The sequence below is a fragment of the Harmonia axyridis genome, chromosome 2, assembly GCF_914767665.1.
Source record: "Harmonia axyridis chromosome 2, icHarAxyr1.1, whole genome shotgun sequence".
NCBI lineage: Eukaryota > Metazoa > Arthropoda > Insecta > Coleoptera > Coccinellidae > Harmonia > Harmonia axyridis.
This window is the reverse complement of record NC_059502.1, coordinates 5442568-5469822: the sequence shown is the minus strand read 5'-3', so window position 1 is coordinate 5469822 and position 27255 is coordinate 5442568. Positions and strand designations below refer to the sequence as shown.

General features: G+C 35.7%; 1 protein-coding gene across 8 annotated transcripts in view; it reads left to right on the top strand.

Moving 5' to 3' along the window:
• The window catches only part of LOC123672494 (adenylate cyclase type 2), a 150986-nt gene that overhangs the window by 21265 nt on the left and 102466 nt on the right, over positions 1-27255 (top strand). For 2 of the 8 annotated variants that reach the window (XM_045606602.1, XM_045606601.1), the window contains exon 1: positions 7927-8187. The exons of the other annotated variants lie outside the window; for them this stretch is intronic. The gene's annotated coding sequence lies outside the window, so the exon portion shown is untranslated. Of the gene's footprint in view, positions 1-7926; positions 8188-27255 lie in introns of those variants that run through there. 8 annotated transcript variants of the gene reach the window in all.

Genomic DNA, 27255 nt, shown 5'->3' with positions numbered 1-27255 from the left:
TGCTTCCGCCGTTTTGTAATAGATGGCTGTAGACTCTAGAGGTATAAGTGGTAGTCGAAATAAATAGGTCAAAGAAATCATACAACAATATTAGGTATTTGTGAACATAACGCCATCGAAATATCCGTCTACTTATGTCTGCATCATAAAGTAATATTCGATTAAACATGTCAGCTTACGAACCAAATTCTCGTCATTTGTGGAAGGTTTTAATTTTCTGCTTTAATATGAAGAAATCTGCGGCTGTGGCTCATCGAATGCTCTCAAAAACCTATGTTGAAGCCGCTAATAGTGCAAGAACGTGCCGAGAGTGGTTTCAACGCTTCAAGAATGGTGATTTTGACGTCGAAGACTAGCATGGCGGTGGAAGAGAGAAGGTTTTCGAAGATGCAGAATTGGGGGCATAACTTGATCAAGTCTCGTGTCGAACGCAACAAGGCGCAATCACAGGCGATCATTATCGAACGCAATTGTTGAGTTTGAGCCGAACATTGAAAGACAAACGGCCGCAATACATCGAGAGACATTATGAAGTGATTTTACAGCATGACAATGCTCGAACCCACGTTGGAAACGTTGAAATGGGAAGTCCTACCTCACCACCGTATTCTCCAGAGGTTGCTCCCTCGGACTATCACTTGTTTCGATCAATAACACACGGCCTGGCTGACCAGCACTTCCGGTCTTACGATGAAGTAAATAATTTGATAGATTCGTGGATCGATTCAAAAGATGACCAGTTTCTTCAACGCGGGATTTGTACGCTGCCCGAAAGATGGCAGAAAGTAGTGGCCAGCGATGGACAATACTTTCAATCATAAATTTATAACCAGCTTTTCACAATAAAGCCTCGTGGCACCAAAAAATTCTATTGATCTGACCAAATCTGATTAGTTAAATGAAGATATAAAAAATAGGTGTGACTGAACTAGACTCAGATTTTGTGAAGTATTACATTTCCTATTTTGAATGACCATAAAGTCTATGCAAATCATCACTAACAGCTCTCTAGATAACTGACGGAAACATCTACTTCAATCCAATTCCTGAGTTTCTGAAAACGTAAACTGAGAAAACATTGTTTATCTAACGATCTTGTAGGTTTGTTAGTTTTCCATTGATACAAAACGGAAACTTATGATTGATAGTCAATTTTCGCAATTTTAATCATACTGGCTTATCTTAGAACAGAAAAAAAATGTTCGTAACACCTACGTGCGATTTTTACGCCTCTAGAGCGTCTATATTTAGACGCCTGTATTTGACACAACGCTTTGTATCTGGAAACTGAAACATTGATTGAACAGATGTTGAGCAATTATTCATGGCTATGTGCGACATATGTAAGAAATGTTAGAACGTCTTTGATTTGGGAACGCTACCTTAGCTACGGCTTTATAATTTTCACGACACTTTGTTTCATTTATCTGAGGAAATGTCAAAACGTGCTGAGGAGAAATCTGGGAAGAAATGATACGTTACATGAAGCTGTTGGAAATGAATCAAAGACAAACACTCAATGTATATTATTCTACAACATTCTGTGTATTGAATCTAAAGTAGCCTGCCAACAAATGATACACCTACGTCAATGAATGATTCAGTTAAAAAACCTTTTTTTATAGATTAGATTTATATTTGAGGTAAGTTTCATTGCACTAGAGTCTATTGCTCGCCTTCCAGTTCTTGAGTTCTAATGAACTCCAGTATCTTGGATAGCTGTAAGGAGTTTACTTCCTCATTTCTACAAGTTTCTTGTTCAAAGCATTTTTTTCCGTTGGCTAGCGATGGCAAGATACCGGGTGATATGGAGTTTCTTCCTACTTCCTAGAGAATCTGCACTTGTCGTTTCCTGCTAGACTCATCCTCATGAGGTTCTTGCTGAGATGGCAATTCTATGTAAGGAATCCAATGTAGAGGTGTAGCGTATTCTTAATCTAAGATCCAGATACTACTTATATATATTTTTTTATGTTCTGGTTCCCACGAAAGGAGATATCCTGTAATGTTCAGAGGAGAACATCGTGAGAACCAAGGGAAAGAAGGTAGGAATTGGTGTTCTTTTTGAATTTATGAAGGTTATATGCCTCGGGGAACACCTCCCTCAGCAATGTGTTCCAGAGCCTTGCTGTTCGTTAGATGAACGAGTCTTTGAAGAAAGATGTTCTGCAGGTCTCCAACGCAATCACAAAGGGGTGTGAAGACTGAACTTGACGGGTTAACCTCGAAGAGACTGCCAAAGGAGAAACGATCTTTGATAGTTCAGAAGAGCATTGCCCATGAAAATATCTATAAAATAGAGACAAATCACTTACTTTTCTACGGTGTTCCAAAGTGGTGAGCGAGTTTGTAAGTGAGGCATCACCGACTAGACGAATTGCCCTTTTTTGAACAGAATCCAGCAGTTTCAGAACATGCTTGGGTGCCGCACTCCAAACATGGGAACAGTATTCCAGGACAGGTCGGATCTGCGCCTTATAAATCATAAGTGGCTGACTGGAAGTGAAATAGCTCCTAGCACGAAACAGAAAACCAGGTTTTTGAGATGCACTTTTGGCAATTGATCTCACGTGATCTTCCCAAGAAAGGTTATTGCTGATAGTAATACCAAGCATCGAGATGGATGACTTCAAAGGCACAGTTACTCCTGACAAGCTTATGTTGGGCATACTGAGATCGGCCTTTCTAGAGAAAAGACATGCTTGTGTTTTGTCTGCATTGAAATCCACCAAGTTATTGGATCTCCATTCAAGAATTATTGCCAAGTACATATTTATGTTGTTAACATTTCTTCCTCGTTCGTTACTGATTTGGCGGGCTGGCATTGGAGCCCTGGAAAAGAAGGCGGTATGGAGGGTACTATCATCCGCAAAACTGTGTACTGGACATGAAGTATCTCCCAACAGATCATTGATGTGAAGTAGAAATCTCGTAATATCAAAGTTTCGAAGAATATTTTTGGAGTGATCCAACCCAGGAAGATTCCACCAGAGTTTTTCTCTTCTCCTGAAACTCTGTCTTGTATGTAAATATACCTCTACTATAGAAAGGTTTTGAGTCAATGAAAGGAGTTTGTGCTCTTTTTCATATTCTATACCATCTCAGAATCGATATCACATTTCTCCCAGTTTCTTACTAGGTTCATTTAAACACCTCTTTCATTGCAAGTATCTCTGCTCGAAAGACATTGGGATAGTGGCCAAACTGTAGTGAGCATTTGGTTCTAGCCTTGAATACCTCAGAGCTAGTCTCAATCTTGGTTTTAGAACCATCTGTGTACCAATTGATGGTATTATTTTTGAAGGCAGGGCTTGTAGACTTTGTTAATGAGCCAAATACGACAGAGGTTTCAAAATTTTGAGCTGCTCTCAATTTTGAAACAACATATTCGATCGAGAAATTCCCATTTTGATGAAACATTACAATTTAATTCTTCGTGTGAAATTTGATATTGATTGCTGTACCAGAACCATTGAGAATTTAAGGAAAATACCCACAAAAGGTTCTTTAAGGCCACTGCAAATCATAGTGTTAAGATAGACCGAATGACATAAAAATCAGGTTGATAACTTTAGAACACAAAACACAAATAATTAGCATTTGTTTTTCGTCAATAAGATAAGATATTCTGTTCGATACAGAAAATGACAAACCTTTTTGTGATATTTGCAGTATTTTCTGAAAGATAATAAGTCTATAAGCAGTCTTATCCACAAATACCTACCTTATTGAGATTCCACTAAACACCTTTGTGAGAAGAACATGTTAGGAATAAAACTGCCTTATCTGAAACATTCATACGTGCATGAAAATGATCCCAGGAGAAAATATACCTCTCCAGAGGGAAAAATTGTGTTTCGATGGCTGGTATTTCTGCAGAAAATTCTTGAACCGTATGCTAATGCTAACTTCAGCCTCGAATTCCATTTACATATTGAAATCTTGATCATTCAGGGTGGCTAGTTTGTTCGAAGTGGTGAAAATTTGCCGGTGAAACGATAATTGAATTTTCAGAACTTGGATTTTCGGCTGGAGTTTATCCTAAAGCGAAATTTGATCGCATAATTTCTGGATATTTGAAATCGGTTGCTTTATTCTTGTATGAAGAATTATTATACAGAATCTTCCTCCCCTTCGATTTTTATTTTCGAAAGAAAGTTACATTAGCATTTTTCAATGGACTAGTTTTCATTTTTTTGTTAAGGATTAATTCTAAAAATTTAAGTGAAATGAAACAAAAATGTGGAAGAATCATTGAAATATCTCTAGAAATGAAAAAGTTATGGGACTTTGAAGTTGCGCTTGGAAGAATAATTTCATAGTACGCAGCGTCTAGTGTGTGACGTCACGCCACTTACACGAGGCGACTGGTATTCGCAGAGTGCTTACGGATTCATTGGTGTACAATCACTTGTTATTATTATTCTGTGTAAAATCGCGTTGTCTCAGGAAAGACACCTATTTAGATCGTTCCGAACCCTTACCGACAATATTGAAATATTTAAATTCATACACAAAAAAACAACATACTACACCACTGACATTGCGAACTATTTCCCTCATGTTTTAAAACATAAACACGATAATATGACGCCCGTCAATATCAAGTCCACTTAGATAGAATTGATTCATACCGAATTTTATACGGGCAGTAAACATTACTTTTTTCTCTTTTTACTCCTCACATAAATATGTTTTGCCATTGATAATGGATAGACTTCAACAACCAGTACTCAACTACAAACTGTTTATGAAACGTTTTTTAAATAAATCATTGTTATATGTTGAACCATGATGAAGCAAACTCAAAAGTAGATACTTTGACTCCTTTTATTTCAGCACTGACATAAGATGGATTTGAAGAAAAAAACTCCATCACTTCGAATATATCTATTTTAGGCAAATTGTCACTTTGTCCTTTCACGAAGCCTTCTTCCATTATGGCGATATAAAAACAAAACTCGAGTTAAAAACTACGCTGTACAACTACAAACGCCGCGAGAGCCTTGGCGCGGCTAAGTATTTAAACGTAATTTATGGTGTAGCGATCACAGGCAAGTGGCGTGACGTCACAGACGAGTCGGAGACTAAAGACGTTCCGCACTAAAATACATAAATTTAAATAATCTATTTCTCATTTAATGATGGATTTTCAAAAATTTTTCTCTGATTTATCAGTTTTGCTCTATATTTTAATTCTATCGTGTCAAATATAATATTATCAACATCACTAAACTAGTCCATTTGACGATCTCCACTTTTTTATCAAACTGGTTGGTCAATTTATTTTATCAAACGATTCCAAAGGTTTATTTTTGAAATGAATCACCCAAATGGTCTATTGAGTCTTTCCAAAAAACCACATCATCCTCTTCCAGATAGAACCAATCCAAATAATTAATTGGCCCTCTTTATTCTAGTTTCAAAAACTCAATTAGCGAACTTTTGTGGTGCACTTCAACAGAATGAATTAACTAAAGCTAAATGCAGTTCTATCGATCCATGTGAGGATTTCAAGGGGATGTAATTAAGGTTTGTTGTGATTGAACTGGCATATACTGACCGAAAGATGGGTCTGATGTTTGAACTGATTGAATCGTGCATTTCAAACATGAAAAGAGATACTACGTCGAAAGTTTTAGGTTGGATGGAAAAGTAATCATGTGATGTGAAGCCTGCACTTTATTATGAATTTATAAAATGAATGGTTTAATACACTGCTCCACGATAATCAAGTTATAAGCCTAAAAGTTGGTTTTACATAACTTGTAGTGTTGTGGTGTGTTTTTTTCCGCGAAGTCCAAATTTTCACATTTTGATTGGCCATTGCTCGACAAATAATTTTTTTGAAAAGTATCTGATCACATATTCTTAATCTGCTCTCGAATTAGCCTTGGATGAAGGTCTGGTATAGATAGGAGAGATCTCAGTTTCTAATTAAAGGACATAGATTAAGAATATATATTAAGATATTTATTTTTCGAGCAATGGCCAATCAAAAATATGAAAATTTGGACTTCGCGGAAAAAATCATATTTTCCAAACTATTCATAGTATATAGTTAAAGGTCACACCATTGTATTTGCAAAAAATCAATCAACGTGTATCAAAATCAACAATTATCTAGGATCATTTTTTCAGGAGATACAGCTCTTCAAAGTAGGGTAAAATTTTCGAAAATTGTTGTCAAACTACGGAGCGTTAGAAAAAAACAATGACATATTCGTATTGTTTCAGATCATATCAAAATTTTTTGTCGAAAAATTTTCGTAAAATTTTTCATACCTAACCCTTAGAAACTTGAAAAAAATTAAAAGTTGCTTTATGGAACTATTGTATCTTTTTATTGATTGATTCGACTATGTAGAGCACGAAAATCCTTGCATTTGGGCGATCCGTACATTATTTTAGAAATTATAGGTAAAAATCTGAAATTTTCGAGAAAAAAAAATGATAATATTCCTGAGGCTGCAACTTCTCCTGGACGTGAACTACGACCTTGAAACCTCAGTATGTTTTGGATCGGAACTTGATGTTTGAAAAACGTTGTTATTTGAGGGGTCTTTGACGAATAATTCAGGAGATATAACGATATTTAGAGGGAAATTCAATTTTTTCCCAACTTTAGAGTTCAAATTTCCTCAAAACCGTGATTTCTACGAAGAATCGGTGAGCAGTTCAAGAATTGACGATTTCTAATAAGCCGAATTTCGATCTCACCTTGAAAATTTTTTGTGGAAAAATTTTCGTTAAATTCTCCATACATACTCCATCCATAACCCTTAGAAAATTGAAAAAAAATTAAAAGTTCCTTCATGGGACTATTGTATCTTCTTATTGATTGAATTGACTATGTAAAGCACGAAAATTCTTGCAGTTGGGCGATCCGTACATTATTTTAGAAATTATAGGTTAAAATCTGAAATTTTCGAGAAAAAAATTGATAATATTCCCGAGGCTGCAACTTCTCCTGGACGTGAGCTACGTCCTTGAAACCTAGGTATGTTTTGGATCGGAGTTTGATGTTTGAAAAACGTTTTTATTCGAGGAGTCTTCGACGAATAATTCAGGAGATTCAACGATTTTTACAGGGAAATTCAATTTTTTTCCAAAATTTCAAGTTTAGTTTTCTCTCAAACTGTTAGTTCTATGTGTGTGAGCGGTGTCAAAATTTTCGATTACTCATTAGCCAAATTTCGATCTCACCCGAAAATTTTCATGTCCAAAAATGTCGTGTGGATTTTCATCACCCCAAATTTTGCAATTATATTTGTTTAAGTAACCATGTCACCAAAACTGATCCTTATCATTTTTATTAGATTTTCCGATAAAAATCTCATGAGTTCCAAGTTATTTAAGAGCAAAATCAGGAAAAACAACTTTTACGGTGGCTTAATGCCTTGACTTTTGAACCAGTTGAATTTTGTAAGAATGTGAACTCAATTTTTTTTAACTCTCCATTTTTTCGTTCGAGAAAGCTTCAACTGAGTCGATTATCCGAATAAGCCCATGAATTTTTTTTTATTAAACAATTAAAATTTTCTAAACGTTATTGAATCTCCTATATTTCTATGATTAAATGACCTAACCTACTAAACACAAATGACACAAGTAATGTCAAAAAATAGTGGACAATGTTGCCATTGCAACCATATCAACACATTCCAATCCAAAAATCCTCTATAGTTTCCGTAAAATATACAATGTTCACTCGATAAAAAAAACTCTTGCGTTTTTACGTATAAATAATACCACAGTAAAAATCCCATCCTGTATAATTCAGCGATCACAACCGGAATATTTATGGAAAATCGAATGTCTGACGGAAAATTCTCACCAATAATAGAACCAACTACATCGGAGACAAATAAGTAGACCGCATGAAGGATAAATCTCTGACTGAATTGGTACATACAGAATCGGGAAAGTCCCTCTATGTACCAGACATAACTTCAGTAGATGCGGTAGTTTGAATCCGATCCTATGGAAGTGAATGTCGCCAATTTTCCATCAGATATTTCCCGATTTTCCCAGTCACTTCTATCATACTCTGTGTAATCGGTACTCGATTCTGTGCGTTTCAATAGTTGGCTTTCGATGAAAACTGTAGTGGTTGTGGAAAGTTTTGTTGTGGATGAAAATTTAGGATTGGTGCTGGGAATGTCATATTTGGAAGTTTAAAAAGAGGTAGATCAAACGATATCTAGTGTTCGATGTTTATTGCTTGTTTTTTCTGAACCGCTGAATTTTGTGGATATTATAATTGAAAATCAAATTGAATTAGTTAATTGAAAAAAAATATTAAGATAAGTTCGGATCTTTTTCGTTCTTGTTCAAGCAGAATTGCCCAATATTATTTCATCTAAATGCCTGTAATTTCTTAATTTTATGCTGAGAGTGGTTTTGCATGCCTGGGTTTGACTCATTAATGAAGAATTAGAGGTCAAAATCAATTTTGTCTGTAATTGTCTAAAATAATTGCTTCGATTCACTGATGAAGAATCAGCGGTCGAAATCGATAATCCTGGAATGGAATAAAGTGAAAAATTCAGAATTTTCAGGGTAGGTTTAGGGTATATAATAATCTCGGTCAAGTTTGTTAATGTGCTGAATCCGTTTTATGGTTTATATTCGTATGAAATTCTGCTTTATCTTTAATTGAAAATATACGCATCCGAATGTTCATGAATTATTTCCTAAAAAACGAAGCAATGGCAGATTTAAAAAAAAAAAATTGTAAAATTTCGATCATCTCTGAATTTATTCGTCAGAATTGAGTGAAATTTTGTGACGGCATGAAAACCGTCGTTGTCATGAGCTTTTAGATAATTTAGCTAGCTGCATTACTTCCACAAAACAATCAATTCTTTCGATCCGATATCATTTTGAACCACAGAATATTGTTCGGAGAACGCATTGAATTGTTTTTGTTTTTTGCTGGTAGGATCGAAAAAATTGCCAAGATGCCAGAGAAAACAAAATAAGAAATTTGACAGGTGACGAGTTCATGATAAGAAAACACAACATTTATTCGAAAAAAATGTTAATTACAATATCGATTAAGCCTGAAAAATACCTACATATTAAAGAAGCTGTTTGAATGTAAGAATAGCGCTTCCAACTGCTTGACTATCCAGCTTTTTCTCCAGATCTGGCTACCACTGATTATCGGAACTCTGCAGACCTAAAAAGAATGTTCCAGGGAAAGAAAATTGAATCTAAAGAAGAAGTGAATGGCGAGGTTGTCTGCACATGAAAAAGAAAAGTTCGTCGCAAAAAAACACCCAAGTTTCCATATTATATGACAAACTATACTCTATGGTAATTTAGAATGTTAAGGCGTTTTTGAGCGACGAATTTTCGTCTGGATCTATTACAATCATGGTCTTGAAGAGTTCGTCATAATAAAACGCCTTGTTTTAATATTCTATGATTCGACATAAATGTCTAAGGCGTTTTTTGGCGACGAACTTTCTTTTTGAATGTGAAATCAACTTTGTTGATTGCGTTGCGGAAACAACGCCTCAGATTGAAGCCTATTTCGAAAGCAAAGATGAATCTTCCTACAGAAAAGGTATTTAAGAGTATCGGGTGTTTTTTTTCCGAGGTATATAACTTTAAGTTGGCATTACTGTTCAAGATGGCGACCGATTTAACAGCTGCCAAGTGATTTATTCTCAGTTTGGTTTGGCAATTCATCATGAATAGATTCACGCCTGCAACAACGCTTGCAAATAGTGCAAAATGAGATTGCCGTTGTTCCCGATTTTCATAAGCGAATTTTGTTTAGCGATGAAGCGCACTTCTGGTTGAATGGCTACGTCAACAAACAAAACTGCCGCATTTGGAGTGAAACTAATTCTCAAAAGTATGTCGAAATACCGTTACATCCAGAAAAACTGACTGTTTGGTGCGCTTTATGGGCTGGTGGAATCATTGGTCCGTACTTCTTTAAAAACGATGATGGCCAGAACGTTACAGTCAATGGTGATCGGTATAGAGCCATTATTACTACCTTTTTCATTCCTGAATTGAACAACTATGATGTCCAGGAGCTGTGGTTGCAACAAGACGGCGCAACTTGTCACACAGCTCGTGCCACAATCGATTTATTGAAAGACACGTTTGTTGACCGCCTAATTTCACGTTTTGGACCTGTGAATTGGCCTCCAAGATCTTGTGATTTAACACCGCTAGACTATTTTCTGTGGGGCTATGTAAAGTCATTGGTCTATGCGGATAAGCCACAAACCCTTGACCATTTGGAAGACAACATTCGCCGTGTTATTGCCGATATACGGCCACAAATGTTGAAAAAGTCATCGAAAATTGGACGTCCAGATTGGACGACATCCGAGCCAGCCGTGGCGGTCATATGCCAGAAATCATACTTGAAATATAATGCCACAAAATTATCTTGCGGATGAATAAAATTCATGTCAATCGAATAATCCATCGTTGTTTCATTGCAATTTAAAGTTCCATAGCTCTAAAAAAACACCCTTTATGTTTTCATTTCCGCGCGCTTCATGTAAAATTTGATAGTTCATGTTGGGGACAAAATTCGCTCACTGAAAATGACATAATGCTCCCTCTATCTATGTTCATTACTCTGAAGTACCAAGCTTCACAGCATGTATGTCAAAATTTCGGAATTATCCGTCATAATACTCACAATTTGTGAATGACATTCTCAATTCCGGGAATTGCCTAGTAAACCACTTCAAGGCTCAATTCTTTATTGACAAGGTTCAAATAAACGATCGACAATATAATCATAATTCTGCTATTAAAGATTTCAACAATCATTGTGCGAAATGTATGCAAAGCTTAATGGACTTTTCCACATCGAACAATGCGTGAATAACATCTAACTGTTGAAATTGGGCAAAAACTCCCACGCAAATATCATAAAACCGATAAAACTCGTTGCAACACCGGCAAGATCGAAAGATCGAGGCGAAATCTCGAAAATCCAAAGATCTATTTCTGAATTTATCTTAGACAAATCTAAAAGTAAATAGGATGCGATATATTTGAATGCCTTGAATAAAATGTCCAACGGAGTTTGTCCGATCTAAGTTCATAGTGATGAATGGAAGTATTAATAAATTTTCGAGCGTAGGTAGATATCGAAATGAGTTATAAAGTATAGGAGAGCACATAAAAGTGTCTTAGTTGTTATATGTATCATTACTGCTTATAAAATTCGAGCAATTTACGACTTAATGATTTCGATCGATTTTGAGTAGATATAATGAGTTGTAATGGCTCTTGGAACCATAATTGCTATAAATGGGTTCTAATTTTACTTGGAAAGTGTTTTGAATGTTTTTATGAAACATATAAGTTGAATGTTGGAGAAGTGTTTATCTACTCATTATCCTAGGGATAGGAAATGGACTCGAATTGTTTTGATGTAACATTTCACTCAGGCCTTACCAGTAAAAACACATTTTTTCTTAAAAACACATATAAAGGGTGTTTTTTTTAGAGCTATAGAACTTTAAATTACAATAAAACAACGATGGATCATTCGATTGGCATGAATTTTATTTATCCGCAAGATAATCTTGTGGCATTACATTTTAAATATGATTTCTGGCATATGACCGCCACGGCTGGCTCGGATGTAGTCCAATCTGGATGTCCAATTTTCGATGATTTTTCCCAACATTTGTGGCCGTATATCGGCAATAACACGTCGAATGTTGTCTTCCAAATGGTCAAGGGTTTGTGGCTTATCCGCATAGACCAATGACTTTACATAGCCCCACAGAAAGTAGTCTAGAGATGCTAAATCACAAGATCTTGGAGGCCAATTCACAGGTCCAAAACGTGAAATTAGGCGGTCACCAAACGTGTCTTCCAATAAATCGATTGTGGCACGAGCTGTGTGACATGTTGCGCCACACACTTGTTGGAACCACAGCTCCTGGACATCATGGTTGTTCAATTCAGGAATGAAAAAGTTAGTAATCATGGCTCTATACCGATCACCATTGACTGTAACGTTCTGGCCATCGTCGTTTTTGAAGAAGTACGGACCAATGATTCCACCAGCCCATGAAGCGCACCAAACAGTCAGTTTTTCTGGATGTAACGGTGTTTCGACATACACTTGAGGATTAGCTTCACTCCAAATGCGGCAGTTTTGTTTGTTGACGTAGCCATTCAACCAGAAGTGCGCTTCATCACTAAACAAAATAAAATGGACGTAGTGCGCGATACGTATTCCGCATAGAATAATTATTTTCGAAATTAAATTGCACTATTCGCAAGCGTTGTTCAGGCTTGAGTCTATTCATGATGAATTGCCAATGCAAACTGAGAATAAATCACTTGACAGCTGTTAAATCGGTCGCCATCTTGAGCAGTAATGCCAACTTAAAGTTATATACCTCGAAAAAAAAAACACCCGTTATATCAGAAATTCTGGAAACAAACTTCAAGCGAGCCAAACGACGTGAAACAACCGATGACACTAGGAGAGGAAAAGTTGCCAAACCTTGGATTTCAGCAGGTAGAGGCAGAAAATAATGAATATTCTGCTTATTATAAATTCGAATATTAGGAAAAATATCGTATTCCAAATGTTCAAATTTGCGTATTTAATCGGGAATCACAAAAATAAATATAGTTCATTCAATATCATATACATTCATAACAATACAGTAAAATTGTGGATTTTAAAGTATATCACAATCCGACAACGTCATCTAACCATGGTGGGGACATGAAAAAATTGAGTACTTATGAGAAATAATTAGTATTACAGTGGTGCCATATATGCGTCAGGTCCGGGATTTATTGGAGCAAAAATCCAGATTCGTGTTAAATTGGCAACATTCCTGAGAATTCCTCTATTTTAGTGATTTTATAAGAAGGTGAATAACTTCTGGCATTGAATTGATATCCAGTTATCGATCACTTATCCAATTCGAATTGGAGGTCAACACACTGCATTTCTGGCATGCAATCAATCTTATGGAAGGGTGTTGAAGGCTTTACATGCACCGAAACTTGTTACCATTACTCAACATGACTCCTTCAATGATCACAAATCATAACATCGGGTTGTTTATTGTTTTGGGCATGAGCAATGGTTTATACTAATGGTTCTAAATGTTTAATGAGAATTTGAGGCATACATGTAATGCTATTAGTTTGGTTGCTTATTGTTGTCTGATGGAGATGGTTGGAATTCCCGAGTTATGTATTATGAACTACAGGGTGATTCTAAAGACCAGGTCATGACTTTAGGAAGTGATAGCTCTAAAGGGTGTTTTTTTAGAGCTATAGAACTTTAAATTGCAATAAAACAACGATGGATTATTCGATTGACATGAATTTTATTTATCCGCAAGATAATCTTGTGGCATTTCATTTTAAATATGATTTCTGGCATATGACCGCCACGGCTGGCTCGGATGTAGTCCAATCTGGACCAAGGGTTTGTGGCTTATCCGCATAGACCAATGACTTTACATAACCCCACACAAAGTAGTCTAGCGGTGTTAAATCACAAGATCTTGGAGGCCAATTCACAGGTCCAAAACGTGAAATTAGGCGGTCACCAAACGTGTCTTTCAATAAATCGATTGTGGCACGAGCTGTGTGACATGTTGCGCCGTCTTGTTGGAACCACAGCTCCTGGACATCATGGTTGTTCAATTCAGGAATGAAAAAGTTAGTAATCATGGCTCTATACCGATCACCATTGACTGTAACGTTCTGGTCATCATCGTTTTTGAAGAAGTACGGACCAATGATTCCACCAGCCCATGAAGCGCACCAAGCAGTCAGTTTTTCTGGATGTAACGGTGTTTCGACATACACTTGAGAATTAGCTTCACTCCAAATGCGGCATTTTTGTTTGTTGACGTAGCCATTCAACCAGAAGTGCGCTTCATCGCTAATGAACGTAGTGCGCGATACGTATTCCGCTCAGAACGATTATTTTCGAAATGAAATTGCACTATTTGCAAGCGTTGTTCGGACGAGAGTCTATTCATTATAAATTGCCAAACCAAACTGAGAATAAATCACTTGACAGCTGTTAAATCGGTCGCCATCTTGAACAGTAATGCCAACTTAAAGTTATATACCTCGAAAAAAAACACCCTATCGAGTAGGTATAGTAAGTATTTGAATTTTGGAGGATATTGTAGGTACTCAGAGGATTCATATAATTTTTTATATCTTTGCCACCTGATCATTCTCCATTTCATTTATTTTTTTTTTGGGACAATTATAATCTGTCATCTATCTGAAGCTATCAGGAAATTATTAAACTGCTACCAAAGAGAACAGAAAATGTTATCGAAATCATTTAGATCAATAATTCTTATAGTAGTTTCTATTTTTATACATCGACTATAAAAAAATTCATGATTGATCACATTTCAATTTTTATTGCAGTAATCTTTTGTGAAGTCTTCTTTACGAGCTCTTAATTGATGTTTTACCTACAAGTAGGGAGTTGCCATTAGAACTCCTTGTTTTGGATTGGCTAGAGTGTCTTGGGTTGGTCGAAAGGAGTACCTAAAGGTGCACTTTTTGGTCCCTCCTTATACAATTGCATAATTTTTAATTGTTCTATACCTCTTATGATTTCAGAGATATGCGAATGGCAAGTTTTTCAAAACCCACTTTGTATTTAAACTGAATTAGGTAATTCAAAACGAAAATGATGGAAAACATGACAGATTCTTTTTTCCAGAAAGCTCGTTAATTTTCACGTAGTACCATCATCACCTTCATCAATTCTCGGGAAACTGTGATTTTTCATGAATATTTATTGTTATGCTGTTTCAACGCCCCTGTTTACGTTCAACCAATTTATTCTCGTATGCATGTTGTTAACGTTGATGTTCTGGAACCGGGTCAGACTACAACAATTTCATTCGAATGAACAGTCTCAATTTAATCTGTGTTGCCAAAGCCTGTCTCAAGGCCTGATCTCACTGTAATGGTTCAATTTCCGTCGCAATTTTTTTTTCTGGTTAACTGCTATGGAGCAAATTATGAAACGGGGTTTGGAAATATTTGATTAGAGGAGATTCGAGAAATTGAGGTTATTTCGTGGGAATTTTAGGAGTCTTAGTAATATTAATGTAGGGGAAGGTTTTTTTAGTTTGATGGAATGTGACTAATTTATATCTGTGGATGAAAAAATTTGCAACTTTCGATTGAATTTAACAGTCAATTACTGTTTGGTTTCACAGGAATCACTTAAATTAAAGATGGGGATTTAATACTACTTAAACTTCATCAGCTATTATTTCTGTCGTCTGTTAAATAATATCAGTCATCAAGAAATCACAATTTGTTTTCTCGAATTGAATGGTAATTGATTGTTCGATGGGATTGTCGAGAAATCCATAAAACAATAAAATTTTCCATTACGAATAATTGTTTACAATTCATGAAATGTCAATTAAGTAAACGATACATCGAATTTTAGTCTGTTTCTGGGTTTTCCGGAAGTCACAGACTACTCCACACAGTTAGAAATTGCGGTTTTTCCTCATTTAAAGTTCTCCCTCGATAACTCTTGAATTCATTTTAGATAAAGGGGTTTTCTTGAGTAACCCCCCTTTTTATACGTAGAATTGACTGAATTGAAGTAATAAAAAATATAGGTTCTAATTTGATAATCTTGAGTTTTGATGAATTTGAGTTGTCCAAGTTCATGATCTTCTGATAAACACTCTGCACTCTTTGGTCCAAACCGCTAACAGTCTCATAATACTAGGTATTTGCAGAATCGAAAATGAAAAAGGTTTTTTCGAAAAACACTCTTTCTGCAGAAAAATTTAAAAAAAATGTCCTCATCAATTGCATTCAGCGTTCACCAAAACGCTACAATTATTGACTGTTTGAACATATTTGACATTTTCAATAAATTAATGAGAGGTTACTTCGACATGTAACACCCATAGAGTAATAAACATAGATAGGAAAGTATATGCAATTTTTACATGTCCCCAACATGGTTAGATTACGTTGTCGGATTGTGATATATATTCAAATCCTCAATTTTACTATTTCGTTATGAATGTATTTTATATTGAATGAAATATATTTATTTGAGTGATTCCCGATTAAATAAGCAAATTAGAATCGGATATTTTTCCTAATTGTCGAATTTATAATAAGCAGAATATTTATTATTTTCTGTATCTACCTGCTGAAATACAAGGTTTGGCAACTTTTGCTCTCCTAGGGTCATCGGTTGTTTCACGTCGTTTGGCGCGCTTGAAGTTTGTTTTCTGAAATTCTGATATATTTAGGTATTTATTTCAATATATTTTTCGTTAATATGTAATGTTGATTCACTATGGGACTTAAGAAGTTCGTTCTTTTTGAAGAATTGTGTTAAATATCCTAATACTGATTTCTTACTGAAAATGACATATGCTCCCTCTATCTATGTTTATTACTCTAAGGTTACACCAAAACTGATGAACATAGAAGCATATTCAAGTCTGATGTCTGTTTGACATCTAACATATAGATATAGTAAGTAGACTGTTTTAAAACCTCATAATTCTAGAGACTATCAACACAATCAGTTGAGTTAATTCAAATAGATTGACTATTTTGACCCAGTGCAAGTCATTTCCTGGAATTTCTTCGAGCGCCATTATCTAACCATAGAATCCAGTCTTCTTCTTACATGAGTGACCTATATCGATATCATCAAAACTAGAACGCCAAGTATTCGTCCAAGTCCTAATATGTCCAAAGAGGATATAGAGGAAGTAAACTGCATTCATTGATTATGAAAATTAGGTCAGATTGGGATCGGCACTCCTCATTTCGGCCATTCGTAGAGGCAAATATTGAGGGGCACATCGTCATTAAGTTGGAAGTAATTGGTCAGTTGTGTTAAGGTCGTAAATATACTTCGTGGTGTTGAATTTCCATATCCATTCAATTACTGGGCGAGTAATTGCTCATTGTTTTCGAGAATGGGGTTTTATAGCCCACCGTCGCTTTGTTGGACGATTAAATTCAGCTGAGTTTATGGCGTGGTCGCAAATAATTCGGAAATTTGTTGCGTATAGGAATTTGGGAGTAATGTCCACAATAATGAACATTATAACTATTCTGATAGGTTGAACCAACTGTTGGTTTGATGCCCTGTGAGTTCTGTGCTCCGTGACAGTTCATTCTGTGGTTCAACTTTGTGAGGTTAAGGGGGAACACCATCGCGTGACGTTCTCGTGATCTGTCAATATTTGCCTAGAGAAAGAGGGATGAATATAATGTGCGGTGTTGCTAGAACGATTGAATGAGCAGTAGAAGTTAGGAATATTATAATCTTTCCAACTTTCATCGAAAGGAAGTACTTTACGAGCCCTTCCAAAAATTCTTTTGAGGTCTGGGAACAGGGAACGAGATCTGGCGAAAACGGGAGATGCAGAAGCAATTCGAAGCCCAATTCATGCAATTTTGCCATTGTTCTTCTTAGGGCGCATTGTCTTGATGAAATAGCAATTTTTTTTTCAAATGGGGCCATTCTTTAACGATTTCATCTTAAAAAACGATCCAATAACGCTATATAATAATCGCTGTTGATGGTCAGGCCCTTTTGGAGGTAATCAATGAATATTATACCTTGCGCATCCCAGAATACTACTGCCATAACCTTGCCAGCTGACTGTTCGGTTTTTCCTCGCTTTGGATTCGGTTCATCGTGTGCAGTCCACTTAGCTGACTGTCGATTGGACTCTGGAGTGAAATGATGGAGCCATGTTTAATCCATTGTCACATATCGTCGCAAAAATTCAGGTTTATTGTTAAATAGCTTCAAACACTGCTCAGAATCATTAACACGTTGTTTCTTTTGATCGATTTTGAGCTCGCACGGCACCCATTTTGCACACAGCTTTCTCATGTACAAATATTCGTGAATGGTATGATATACATGTTTAGATGATATCTTCACAATGTCTGCTATCTCGATCAACTCCACTTTACGGTCATTCAAAATTATTTTGTGAACGTTTTTGATTTTTTCGTCGGAGACCGCCTCTTTTGAGCGTCCACTGCGTTCGCCGTCTTCGGTGCTTACATCACCACGTTTAAACTTAGCATACCAATCAATGATGGTTGATTTTCCTGGTGCAGACCTCGAAAACTCTTCATCAAGCCAAGATTTTGCTTCTACTGTATTTTTTCCTTCAAAAAGCAATATTTCATCAGCACACGAAGTTCTTTTTTCCATCTTTTTTCAAATAACAAAAGTAGCTACACTCACAACGCAATATCTAACAAACTAATGGTCGGAGTGCTGTCAAATTTTGACACGTATCGTTTGAAGGTTGGTACTAACTAAAAATCATATGGATTCAATACTAGCACTGCCATTTGTGCATCATACCGGGGACTTTTCAATTGGCCTAATAATAAGCAGGATGTTCTAATTGATATGAAATATCGAAGTTATTAGAATTTTTTTATATAACTGGCAACACCGCAGTGCTGAAAATGTGTTAGATCGATAAAGCAGTGGTTCGTTTCTGAGAAACTAAATTTTCCATAAAATTTAAAAAAAATCAGTGAAACTCCAGAGTAAAATCGACTGCGACCCAGCCTGTGTGTTGCAAAATGGTGAATGCGCAAGTTATCCAAGTACGTCTTTCCATTTTTCAATTAGACTGTACCAGAACATAAATTCAAAACGCGCCGCAATCTCTTGATTGTATTCTTCCAGCGTCCAATTCAGGAAAGTTGGATAGTGGATAGTTCTAAAGCCAGAAAGTTATATTCAATATCTCTTATGCAAATGTACACTTTCCAATCGTAAAGAACTCGAACTAATGAATTAATTAAACTCTATTCGTAATAGAGCGAGCACGGGGCGTAGGAAGATTGGCGTGGCCGACCATATCGCCCATTCGATTTTCATTAAAAAGCATTCTTATCGGCTTTAGGGATTTCCAAAGCGACTATTCATAATACTAAGTGACTTCCACAGTTGCGAGAACTTTATCTAGAAGCCGAGGCCAACTCCGCGTTGTAATACAAATTGTGTGCGGATCGTCGCTTGAGTTCAGGGGTTATGGCGTTGGGTTTAATGAAAGGAAATAGTTTTTGATCAATTTTGAAAATAAGTACATAGCGTCTTAATTCGATCCTCAATGAAAGCATCTCGATAACTATAAGACTTAGAGGAAATATCTTCAAAGACTCCGATCTCTCTTTTCGAAATAATGAGATATCAAAAAACAGATCATAGATATCTTGATTCGTTCTTGAGTTATATAGAGCTTTTTTAAAAATAACTGTTTTAAATATTTCGATATATATATTGGTTTATGTTCGAGGTATTTAAAAAATCCAAAAAGTTTATTTTCAGTAATTTTCATAGTTCATATGGTACTCATAAAAGAAGGCATTTTTTGATGGCGTGGTCCTTTGACTGAAGGGATTCACGGCTTGGATTGATTTTCAAGCTATTTGGCTTGGGCTGGACTCAAATTCAAGTCAAGGAGTAGTTTTTAAATCTCAAGTCAAATCAAGATTATTTATCAAGTACTTGAATCATATCAAGCTACTTGATCTTCAGCAGTTTTATTGTGTAATGCCACATCAATAAAAAAACGATTAAATGAGAAGGAACCTTGCAAAAAACACTTGTTGCATAAAATAACCGAAAATATCAACTTTTTTGAAATAGAAACATAAATTAAAACAATATATATCAGTACAAAATAGAGAATAAAGTTCCTTAATATTGACACACTTTCAGGCTTTATTGGATTTCATAATTTTCTATTCAGGAACTAAGACACATGAGGCATCTTATAGATTTGTCGCCAAACCTATTGCGGGTTTTTGTAACTGGAACAGCAGCTCTGGAAAATTGTCCAGGAGCTGAAGATGTTGGAGTTGATAAAAAACCCTTGGCCATTTTGGCCAAGTTTGTCAAGATATTTCTGTAACTACCAAAATTTACCAATAAATTCCATAGAAATGTGAGAAAACTACTAATAGAGTCACACTGGCGAACGCTTCAGTCTCTCGGCACTCGAGGAATCCCCTTATTTAATCTAAGCGCGCACAAGATTGCAGAAATATATGCCGTGCGACGCGTGCATATCAAGCTCAAGTAATATCAAGTAGCTTGATTTCAAGTCAAGCAATAAAAATCTAAACTCAAGTATGTAATTTTTCAAAACTTGATTTTCAAGTCAAGTAGTTGATTAAAATGTCAAGCTACTTGGCTTGATGAATCCCTATTTTACTGCTTGTTCATCCATTCGCCAACTGCACCTTTGGAGATCACTTATATATTTATATACAGTTCTATGGTCTTCAAGGGTAAAGTTGGCGAATTAATGAACTTGCTCTCAAAAATTCCTTGTAAGTAGTATGAAAAGTAGAGAAAATTTTTTTTTCATTTACATCTTTCAAGTAGACTGATGTAATTAATTAATTATTTATATTGGAGTTAACACAAAACGTGAAAATATCGACTCAACTAGGCATATCATCCTTATATTTCCATTAAAAATATTCTCATTGACAAAAAAAAAGTTTCAAACCGACAATCACTAATATTCAGCTACTCAAGCCACTTTCATAATTGTCCAGCCAAACTTCATCTCACAGCTGAAGCCAATTTCAAATTGCGATATAAATTGAATGTGAATTGTTGCTCAAACTGGGTGCAATGCTGCATAAACTGTAAGCAGTTTGAGTTATGAATAGAAATAGTTTTAATTAATTTCAGAAATAATGACCTATTCGTTTGCAATGCTGTAGACTGGTGACTGTATTAGGATTGTGTCGTTGATTTCTTATTGGGAGAGTGCAGACTACATCTTACTTGTAATTGTAAATTTCAATACATTATATTATATTTATATTGGTTGCAAAATGGCGAAGGCGTCCATGAATTTTAAGGGATATAGGAAAAAATGTTTTACAAAATCAGAATGAATTACCCTTATGGCCTCTGAAAGAAGGCTGTTGCCATTTAAAGCATTTCGTTATAAGAAAATAAGCAAAAATTATAATTTTGATTGTGCAAATCCTTCTTTAAAAAATTTTTATTCATCTTCTGCGCATTCGCCATTTTGTAACAAAGGAAATATATGAATTAATGGTCTCTTAGTCAACGGTTGAAGCACCATATGCTTTTCAGGAAATATTTAATGACCAATTCGCACATTTGCGGCTGTGTGTCCACGACTACTTCACGAATTCCATCTAATGCTTTGTTGGAACGTGTTGAGCTGAGTGGACTGCACACTAATCCAAAGCGAGCAAAAACACAACAGTCAGCTGGCAAGGTTATGGCATCAGTATTATGGGATGCGCAAGGTTTAATATTCATTGATTACCTCCAAAAGGGCCAGACCATCAACAACAATTATTATATAGCGTTATTGAATCGTTTAAAGGATGAAATCATTAAAATCGGCCCCATTTGAAGAAAAAAAGGTGCTGTTTCGTCAAGGCAATTCGCCGTGTCACAAATCAATGAAAACAATGGCAAAATTGCATGAATTGGTCTTCGATTTGCTTCTGCATTCACCAGATCTGGCCTCCAGCGACTTTTTCCTGTTCTCAGAGCTCAAAAACATGCTCGCTGGAAAGGAATTTAGCACCAATGAAGAAGTAATCGCCGAAACTGAGGCCTATTTTGAAGCGAAAGACAAATCGTAGTTCAAAGATGGTATCGAAAAGTTGGAAGATTGCTATAATCGCTGTATCGCCCTCGAAGGCAACTATGTTGAATAATAAAACCGAATTTTGCCAAAAAAATGTGTTTTGCTATGGTACAGCAGGGCCTTTTCAATTGGCCTGTTATACTGGCTATTCGAAATGAAACATCTTATTTGAAAACTCTTCAAAATAATCAAATCCAAAAAAGTTATTAATATGAATGATACATTTCGAACAATTAGTGATATTGACCTCAACTGATTTATTAGATCGGTGTAATTTACGTAAATAGATATTTTTAATCAAAAGGAAGAAATGAAGGACTATTAAAATAACTGAATCGGATCGGATGAAAACTCATCATGTAAACACTCCAATATAACATAATATGCTTTTTAGATCATAAAATAACTTCATCTCTCATCCAGTTCGTTGAGCAATTCACCTGCACATTCTGATCGGATTTTCCTTGTATTCCATTAAAGTGCACGCGAGGCTTAACCCAAACCATTGCATTGTCGAATTCTAAATCCGTTCGATTCAAAACGACATCGGCCAAACATAAACACACCGAATTCTGTTATTTTGTGCAGGTGTTATAATCACCTGACTTAATTGATTCCAAGGGAACTTTTAATTGAAATTTCGACGTCAATATTGTGCCGTTCTTATGGCGTACAATAAATACAAACGTGAAAATATGGGCGAAGGCTGAATGGGTCGCAAATTCGAAGTTTCCACATCAATGATCAATCGAAATCGTGTGCCACAGCGAATATGGAACACTAAACTCCTGAATCAAATGTTGTTGAATGGAAGTTTCGAAGTCTTAACTCACACTGGTCAGCAATAGAAAAGCTACGTATTTTGCTCCTGTTGTCGAGTTATACATATATTACATAGGCGTACAACTTTGCTTCCGCCATTTTTTGCCCCAAATTCGAGGCATTATTGTAAAAAACTTAATTTTCCTCCTAAAATTATTAGTTATAAAAAATATATTGCTCAGGCTCTTTCCACATAAATCTGACGAGACAATTAGATTTACTGCTGTCAAATGTAGTTAATTTAACTAATAACAAGTAGTTTATTGTCAAATAAAGTCTAAAAAATAAATATATTTCATTTTTTTGAGAAGAAAATTTGACCAAAAAATTATTCAGTTTTCAACGGAGTATCTCTTCCAAAAACCTTAAGTATCCATTTAGAAACACCTCGTTTATTCTCACTGTATGTATTCACATTTAATCTTTGGTATGTACAATATTTTGCGTTGTGTGCCTTTTCATCAAATCCCCGAATATTCCTCGACTTCAAACGAATAACATCATAAAGCATTCGAAATATGTATATATCTCCGTTCGACTCCTATTGAATCGTCAATGTCAGATCCAGGGATATCTGAAAATCGTTCAAGAGCAATCACATCAGAAATCAGGTCGACCATCCAACTCAGATGGGGCTTTCAAGAAGATTGGTGTGTCATGGCCCCTCACATGCTATATCATAGGAATAAGTGCTTCAACGTTCGGTATTCAATATAAAATTTCTGCCTCATTGCTAGCATTTCCCCACGAGGATATGACCGAATAGAGTTAGACCCATCTAATCAATCGAAAATGTATTTTTTATATAGGGTGATTCACGGGTAAACGGACAAATGGAAACTGTGCATATATAATCTTTTGAAGAGGGCATTATGCTTTTCAACTTATGATACAACAGCACAGATAAAAACCCCACACTGAGAGAAATCCATATTTTTTTATTAATAAAGCACTTATTTGGAGATTATTTATTCACAACTATTACAGCAGATTTATATTTATTATATTCATTAATAGTTGAATTATGCATTCAAAAACGTTTATTAATAGATAATATAATATTTGTTTACAAGGTATTTGATAATATTTAATATATTTCGGTTATAACTAATTTATATGAACTTACGTTATCCAACAATATCATAAATTCATTATCAACAAATGTTCAACTGGTAGTTAACGAACATTTACTATTTATAAATAAACTCTTACAAGAATTCAATAATTTATTCACTCAGAATATAGGATTTATTAATAATTAACAAACTAACATGATTCTAGCGATCCAATCTGTGGAAAAGTTTAAGGACACATCCCTCAAAGAGAAGCGCATCTCCTTGAAGGATCTGTCCTTGAACTTTTCCTTTGATTTGAATTTCCTTTTCAAACATAAAATATGTGTTACTATGGGCTTATTGAACGCCGCTTAGCACATCTGTACTGAATTTTGGGTTTAGATCGTTTGTATCTGCTTGGCTTGGTTATTAGTGATGTTGGCAGAACAGTGGTTAGAGGGAACAGATGCGATCAAGATGACTAGAGTTCAAACCCGGATACCCTCAATATGAACTGTGAAAAATTACCTAATTTGGCAAACGGTTTTTCTCAGACCCTAACAATCGGATAATAGAAACAACCAAAATAATTATCTAAGAAATACGTAAACCATTACTGAATTGATATATTTTTTTTATTCAGCATGGATACATATTACATTTAAATAAGGTTTATTAATTATTACACAATGATATATCAACCTCAACTATATTTATTTCCTTCAAATGGATATTACTTCAGCATTATTAATATAAGTTATGCGTAAATGAATGGAGTGTAATAATAAATGATGATTATTGGTGGGATTTCAAATAAATTATTTATTTCCATGAAACTAATATTTGTTTGTCCATATATCCAATAAATGATTTATTAACATTTTCGATAATATCAAATAAACACTTCTCTCTGTGCAGCAAAAACTCTGTCTCCCCGTATAGTTGTAGTGATTGGTTAGTGTATTTGCTTATAGAATAAGCTGATATATTGATATTGAAGGGCTTCTTCTTAATTCAAACAAAATCTTTTCAATGCGTTCTTTTCACTGAAAGTAAATATATCGTATACTATGGGTACCAGGGCACTGTGGTGTTGAAGGAAATGAGAGAGCGGACGAGCTTGCAAAAAGTGCATCTAGGTTAAGACCTGCTGGACCTGAGCCTTTCTGTGGGATAGGAAAAGACCAATACAAAGCTGCGGTCCAGCTATGGGAGTTGAACAGTAGGACAATCCACTGGACTAACACTCCTAGACTTGCTCAGGCAAAGAAATTCGTGAAGATTTCACCTACTTACACCAGAAAACTCCTGAAGCTGTCACGAGCGGAGCTTCGGGTGATGGTGGGACTGCTGACGGGGCACTGTCGGTACAAACATCATTTGTACCGTATGGGTAAGTCAGCAGACGAGATTTGCAGGCTCTGTGGATCGGAAGTAGAAACTTCTGAACACTTGATATGCAAGTGTCCAGAGCTGGCTGGCCTAAGAACCATTCACATGGGCAAGCCGGTCCTGGATACCAGAGAGGTAATGGCCAAGGCCCCTAGGGAGGTTGTCAATTTTATTAACGTCGTTGACGACCTCCCTGGGTTTCTATGAATGAGTAGGGTAGTGAACAAAAGATCTGCATGGTCGCAGTTCCCGGAAGGCTCACCGAAGCAAAACGACCCCAGTTCAAATAATAATAATAATAATAAATATATCGTAATTAAAACTGAAAACAAAAAAGCAAAGAACCAGAAAGGGGTAATAAATGTTATAATTTTCATTAATAAAAATAAAATAAAAACTATAGCGAAAAATAGAAAACCGGACGTTTTGTTCAAGGTTGAAGTCAAAATGACATAAGAAATGTCAAAAATAAAATACATTGTTGCCATTATCTATAAACTGTATCATTCCTATTAGAAAATGCTTGCTTGTTTCATTTAAAAAAATTTTTTTTATGCATGTTTCAGAACTTCAGTTAGAATCTTGGTTCTATCAATAATTTTATGGAAAGCAACGCCTACCTTGTTTTAAAGGCCTCGCACGCCCCTGTTTAAATTGGAGGAAGTAGCACATAAGAAGACCTGATAAATCGGGGTCATCCCCAGAGCAGAATTTCGTTTCCTAATTCTTTCAAACTAATCCCCCAAAATTTCTGAATTACAAAAGCGGAAATTCCGCATGTTCCTTTGAAGTGAATTCGAGGTTTGATCACTTTATTATTGCAGCTGAAACATCGATAAATATGAACCAAGTTCCGAGTTTGGAAGGGGGTTTCTGTCTTGAATTATTCAGTGATTCCTTCGCGAATTTCGTTTAATTATATAAAAACACCCGAGGTTTGGAGTTTCTGCTGAAAGGCTGAAGGGTATGTACTAAATGGAGAAAAACGTTGTTACGATCCTGGTTTGGTGGTTTTACGAGAAGTCAATGAAAATCCTGAAACTCCGGGAATTATGGGTATCTTGGAAATTTGTGAATTTCACAGAATTCATTTATTTTTATATGTATTTTTAATTTGTGAATGAAGAAAAACTTCGTAATATTCGTAAAATAAAGAATCCTAACGAAAATCATCACAATAGGGTCAAACCTGCAATTTTGTAAAATGTTATAAAAAAAACTCATAAAGTATTTCCTTTCTGATGATTAAAAAGTAAAATAACTTATTTCCGCTTTATATATTTATTTTCACAACAATTGTTTCGTCATGATAACATGACTTCGTCAGGTGAGCATGGTATTTCCTTTCGACGAAAGTTGGAACTATTGTAATATTCCTTATTTCTACTGATAATTCAATCATTGTGGCAACACCGCACAGAAGAATCTGAAACTGAATGGATAGCTTAGAAAACACCATATAATTTATAAATTGAACAACTTTTCACCAAGTGGTCAGTGGTTTCACAGTGATCACATTTGTACAAAACGGATGTTTTTTTTCGAGGTATATAACTTTAAGTTGGCATTACTGTTCAAGATGGCGACCCATTTAACAGCTGTCAAGTGATTTATTCTCAGTTTGTTTTGGCAATTCATCATGAAAAGACTCACGCCTCAACAGCGCTTGCAAATAGTGCAATTTAATTTCGAAAATAATGGTTCTGTGCGGAATACGTATCGCGCACTACGTCCATTTTATTTTGTTTAGCGATGAAGCGCACTTCTGGTTGAATACTACGTCAACAAACAAAACTGCCGCATTCGGAGTGAAGCTAATCCTGAGGTGTATGTCGAAACACCGTTACATCTAGAAAAACTGACTCTTTGGTGCGCTTTATGGGCTGGTGGAATCATTGGTCCGTACTTCTTCAAAAACGATGATGGCCAGAACGTTACAGTCAATGGTGATCGGTATAGAGCCATGATTACTAACTTTTTCATTCCTGAATTGAACAACCATGATGTCTAGGAGCTATATGGTTCCTTCATGACGGCGCAACATGTCACACAGCTCGTGCCAAAATCGATTTATTGAAAGACACGTTTGGTGACCGCCTAATTTCACGTTTTGGACCTGTGAATTGGCCTCCAAGATCTTGTGATTAAACACTGCTATACTACTTTCTGTGGGGCAATGTAAAGTCGTTGTTCTATGCGGATAAGCCACAAACCCTTGACCATTTGGAAGACAACATTCGCCGTGTTATTGCCGATATACGGCCACAAATGTTGAAAAAAGTCCTTGAAAATTGGAC